Source organism: Trachurus japonicus, chromosome 16 (assembly GCF_045865225.1).
Source record: "Trachurus japonicus isolate A0001 chromosome 16, Traja_1.0".
NCBI classification, from domain to species: domain Eukaryota; kingdom Metazoa; phylum Chordata; class Actinopteri; order Carangiformes; family Carangidae; genus Trachurus; species Trachurus japonicus.
The window spans coordinates 4,373,034-4,379,033 of record NC_140922.1 but is presented as its reverse complement, the minus strand read 5'-3'; positions in this window follow the sequence as shown (position 1 = coordinate 4,379,033).

Sequence of the window (6,000 nt, the reverse complement as noted above, 5' to 3'; positions counted from 1 at the left end):
CTTGCTGGCGTCTTTCCTCCTGTGCTGTGCTCTGAAGTTTTCCTGAGGTCCTGCAGGTGGCGACATTTCACACAGTTACACTGACTCAGAGGAGAGGGGAGGGACGCATGGAACTTTCTCCTGTAGATATAGACGTCTGTGTAATACCGTAGATGTCAATATATTTTAAAGGTAAAAGGTATGTCATATATTCACAAATTCCATTATATTCTAATTGTCTATCACATACCACAGACTCTTACTGCAACTTCTTACCATACTGACTCTCCTCCAGACAGATAGACAATTAGATATATGAATAGAAAGATAGATACTTCATTTATCTCTAAGGGGGGATTCATAATACCACCAGAGAAATAAAAGAAAATGCCTTCCATGTTTTGTTATTTTAAATTGACAGTGGATATTCACGTATATTCATGCTATCTGCGTTTATAGTTGTGGTTCTTGTACGAAGAAACAAGTTAATTTCAACAATTTCTTATTTCCGTATTTATTCTGTTGTCTCTTATTTAAAAAAAGAAAAGAAAAAAGTTTCTAATACTGAGCCAGTGACTTTATTTGTACACAGAGGGCAGTTCTAGGGCACGGAGAGTATGTCACGACACAAATTTGACACAACACGTGAATTGAATTAAATGAATATGCTAAATTTATAGATAAAGTATATAAGGTATTAAATATATACAAGGAAGCTTGTAGCATATAGCAAAATGTGCACAGGAGATGAATAATAAATACAACAAATAAATCTAAAAACAGCAGAGATAGATCTGAAATAAGACAGTTCAAGTGAATCTGATAATAAATGTACAGGGCCATGTAGCAGCAGATAAATGAATATTGTGGCAAAGGATTAAATATAGACAGCAGATGACATAGAAATTATAGCAACAGATAAATAATTAAACAGATGAGTAAGTGACAAGACAAAAAGCTAATGACATCATACAAGTAAATGAACAGTCACAGGAACAAATGGAAATGGTGATTAATCAAACTGAAGCCATGTAAATTACGATCAAGGTAAAATATATAAAAAGAGAATTAATCTGAAGGCAAAATAAAAATCATGTTAAGCTGTCTGATAAAAACAGATGTAAATTTTAGTTAAGAGTGTTTGTTTAAACCCAGAAAACTGTGCCAGAGCTTCCAGAGAATAAAAAAAGTGTATGAGAAGATGCAAAAGACAACAACTTCACAGGCCGTCATAAAAACACAAGGTCAAAACCTTTCACATCACAGAAGTGCAGCTCTGGACTCCTACTAGAGATTAAATCCAGGAGGCTCTTGTTGCCCCTGAGAGCGAGGATGGGTATCTTTCTCAAGGGCAGCTCAGTCAGTGGTAGGTGGGATGTGTTTCATTCACCCCCTGAGAAGGCTGGGTTTGTAAAGATCCTACTGTCTCTCAGCAAACCTCACACATCTCAGGAGGCAAAGTGTCCTTGAGCTCGGAGAGGAACTTCTAGAAAAGCAGGACTGTGTCTGCGTTGGATGTTTAGAGGTTTAATGGTAGAACCTTGTTTGTCCAGGCCAGGATAACGCTGCTCTGACACTATCCTCACAGATAGAGAGGTGAGCGGGGAAGCAGCTCAGACAGCGATGCACTTCAGAGAGTCCTCCAAAACCCCCTAATCAAATGACCATGGATTTTTGTGTAGTTGGTCGTAGAAGACCCAATTAATTATGCATGACAGCGGCTTGACGGCCATTTGATTTCGTTACGCGCGCCCCCTCCGAGCCGCCGATCCAATCAGGTTAGGATCCCCACCACCTCTCTTACCTCCCTCCTCCCCCCTGGGGTGAGGGTAAGACTCCCCTTATCGGAGGGAGAGATTTCTTTAAGAGGGTGTTTGGGGCCTTGTAGGACATTTCATCATCATAATAAGTCCTTGTTATGCAGCCAGCTCGGCCCTGTTTCCCTGCTATCAGACCTCGTTGTCTTTGCAGAGGCAGCAGTTGGGCTGGACACCTGCCACAGAGGAGGAGGGGGCAGCAGATAGACTCGGTTTATTATGAGTAGAGGGAAGATGAAGAGGACAGATAGAGAGTGTGACACCTGTGAGGACGGGACGTTGACGCACCTGCTTTCAGAGAACGAGCCTGACTGAGCATGCGCAGTATGTAGAGACATTTGCTTTAGTAATAGTGTAGACCAGTGGTTCTCAAAGTGGGGTCCAGGGACCCCCAGGCGTCATTGCGAGGGTTCAAGGGGGTCCCTAACTTTTTCCAAAGTTTTACCACTTTTTTCCAGAAATATTACATTTATTTCCAGAAATTTCTCTAAATTTCTCCCCAAAATCAATGTATGTTCAAATTAGGGCCAATGGTGTAATTTGAACATACATTGATTAAAAAGTAACGTTATTCAGTGTCAGAACAAATATTTGTGTATTTGTTTCAAAGTCTTGTCCAATGGGGGTCCGTGGTCTAATTTGTGTCAGTTTACCACAGACTATAGACTATATTGACTGACCATACCTCACCTTTACTGAGTACTATCATTCTATTTGTGTGCAGGGCAGAGGTCTTCAACAGGGGGTCTGTGACCCCTAGGGGGTCTTTGGAGGTATTGCAGTGGGGGCAGTATCTCCATTGGTTGAACAATTTTTTAAAATTTTTTGTTTCCACACTTATGTTTGAAATAAAAATGTCAATTGGCATAGCTTGTCTACATGATTAACATGCAATGGACAGACATCATTGATACTGGCATTGGCAGTTAATTAGGTGTGTTTATAAATGGCAGTGGCACAGCCCCCTACTCATCTCTCCATCAGTTTGAGGGTCCTTGGCCTGAAGAATCTTGAAGACATTATAGAGTTATAGGGGCTAGAGTTGGGATCAGGGCTATGGTTAAAATGCAGCACTCTCATGAGCCACAGAGGGACCGTGGATTTAAATGGACTTGCACTTTTACAGCGCTTTTCTAACCCCTTGGACTACTCAAAGCACTTTACACTGTATTTGTTGCATTCACCATTTCACACACATTGATACAGCACTGGTCACAGACAGGCTTTGGAAGGTAATCATCATTCACACACATTCACACATCCGATGACACATCAGAAACCAAGTGTGGGTTCAGGACACTTCGACCTGCAGACTGGAGGAGCCGGGTTTGAACCGCCGACTTTCCGTTTAGTGAACAACCCGCTCTGCCTCCTGTGACCTTCAAAACGTCTGTGCACGCCACCGCTTAGAACATATGTTAGTGTTTGGTTGAGATCAAAGCTATCTCGATTACTTGATGACCCCACCCCGTCCAATTTATGACCAAATGACCTCAGTGGATTTTCTTGTGGCTTTTTACTGCTGTTATTGTGTTAGGATTACTTTATGTGAGATGTCTGTGTTGCAGATCGTCATTTTCACATTTCCAGGGCGAGGTTAAGTTTTCTCTGTGTGAGATTTTCAATCAGGTTCCTACATGGAATAAACTCAACTTGAGTTTTGTGTTTCGTTAGATACGAAGGCTTTAAATATCTGATTCAGGTGGTCAATCCTACATTTCAGGGCACATCTTCAGTCGTGGAGCTCAGGATCATCAAATGTTTGTGTTGTTTGAGAGTTAACATTTCTTGCATTATTATTTGCATCATATCAGAAACCTGGTATCTAACTTGGTCAGACTCTGGTACACACTCAGGCGTGTGTCAGAGGTAATATCATATAACATAGTAAGTGAATTTCTGGGCTAAGTCTGACACTGAAAGGAAATCTTGTATCCGCTGTAATCCTCCAACACACAACTGTCAAAGCTACTGTTCATACAAGATGGGATTAACATGATTATCTCATGATTCAATTGACTCACAAACACAAATGCATCTGCATCAAAACAACATGCTATTTTTTGCATTAGCTTGGAGTTCAAACCTGACATTTATTCAAAAGTTTTAGTGAAAAAAGTTTGATGCCATTGTTCCGTTGGGATCCATAGTTTAATGACTCAACTGCACAGAACAAAGAGAACCAGGATAATGTGAGATGGTGAGGTGAAGCAACACCATTTGACCATTTGATTGTGTATTGTGCAAGAGGTCCAAAGTTCCAGAGATGAGCAGGTGAGTCTGCAGACCAGGACCAGGCGAGGAGGCAGAGGAAGGTGAGGTGAGTACTGGACCTGTAGCAACCTGAGGCAGGTGAACACACACCATTTGACTGGACAGATTGACAGAGCCAGTTACTGCAGCAGGTGAGGTGGCGGCTCGATTGCAGATTGGTACCAGGTGAGTCCCTTATGTTTCCAATTAACTAATCATAGTTCCCTATCCCCATCTTGCTCAGTTTAGGACCCTTTAAGATCTTATAATCAAGACAAAGTGGCAATATGACCTTGTAGGAATATAAATAGAAGTCCTTAAAACTGGTGCAAACACCATTTATCTATTTGATATTTGTATATCAACAATATATCAAATGTAAAATGTGTAATTTGTAATGACAAAACCAGAAACCTGTAGTTTCCTTCAGTTCTACATTTTAGCCTCTTTCACCTCCTTTGCTTTTACATTCAGCCACACAACTGTTCCCACTCTCATCAGCCTTACTTTCAAAATTAGATGAGTGACCAACTCACATGACCAAGAACACTTTTGTGAGAATGTTTTACTTATATTTTATTTGATCTTTTATCAGCTGGTTTGGTACACTGCCTCTGCACAACAAAAGTAGAATTCGAGTCATCATTAAAGTCTGCACCAAGATTAAAATTTCCACTCTTAACAACATTTCATAAGGCTCATATCTCGTCCGACACTTCCCGCCCCTTGTTTATGGAATTCTCAGTACTTCCTTCAGGTTGTAGATTCGCCAAGGTGCAAAACCAACTGCACAAAAACTCTTCTATCCCTGCTGCGAAAACCTTTTTGAAATCTTTTTGATGTATCCCACAAGGATATTGTTGAATAGAGTTGTTAGGTTGTGTATTTGATGAGTTTGATGAGGGAAACCAAGAAATTCCATGACCCTCTGTAGCGTAGCTCTGAGCAGCTCGCAGCTCTGCTCCACCGTTCTAAAAATAGCTTGCACCGACAATTAAAGGTAACGAACCTACTGCTATGACTATAGGGATTATGGCAATGGGCCAATTTGTCAAAATGTTGAACTATCCCTTTAAATATGCTCCTCTGAGGTGAAGTTAGGTGATCAGGAAGTACACAGGAACAGGTCAAAGCAAAACTGTTTTTTTTTTTAAAGTATAGTTTTTTTTATGATGGAGGGTCATCACAAGACTCAGCACTTGCCGGTAGCTTTGTTCAGATAGCAGCCGGCTGGTGAACACAGTGAAGCATTTAGCAACTAAAGCACTGAACTCTTAGTGGTGGATGTGGGAAACACAATTTTGTTTTAATGTGATGCATAAGAATGATAAATAAAATCTAATCTAATGTAATCTAATCTGAGACAGATAATTCCCTCATCATGAGGTGGAGACCAAACTAGAGGTCGTATTGTTGTTAGGGTTGATGCAAGCCTGACCTCCAATGAAAACTTGTCTTACTTGTTGTGTACAGGATCCATAAATTGGCACCCATTACTATTCCATTGATCAGGGTATGGGTTGGGTTGGTTAGTGTTAGAGCTATACACTTCAGTCTTTTAAGTGGGTTTAAGTCAAGGCTGTAACCATGGAGTCAACATTGGGGGGGACCAGATTTCTCTCTTTCTATATATACCGTACTTTCTGGACTATAAGCCGCTACTTTTTTCCCCACCCCAGTGTTCCAGCTCTGTAACCCCTATAATCTTTTGTTTATGACGGTTAAGACTACATAAACACACGCGTTGTAACATCGTATATGTTATGTAACGTTATCCACGCTCCATTTATTGATTTTTGGCCGGCTTCGTTGTAAACAAATGCACATGGGCGAGAGGAGCGGAACCAAAACAGCGGAAAAGCGAGTGGACTTGCATTGTTCCCTACTGTCTTTCTGTGTAAATATCTCATGTTACAACATGAAAACCTGCGGCTTATATTCAAGTGCAGCC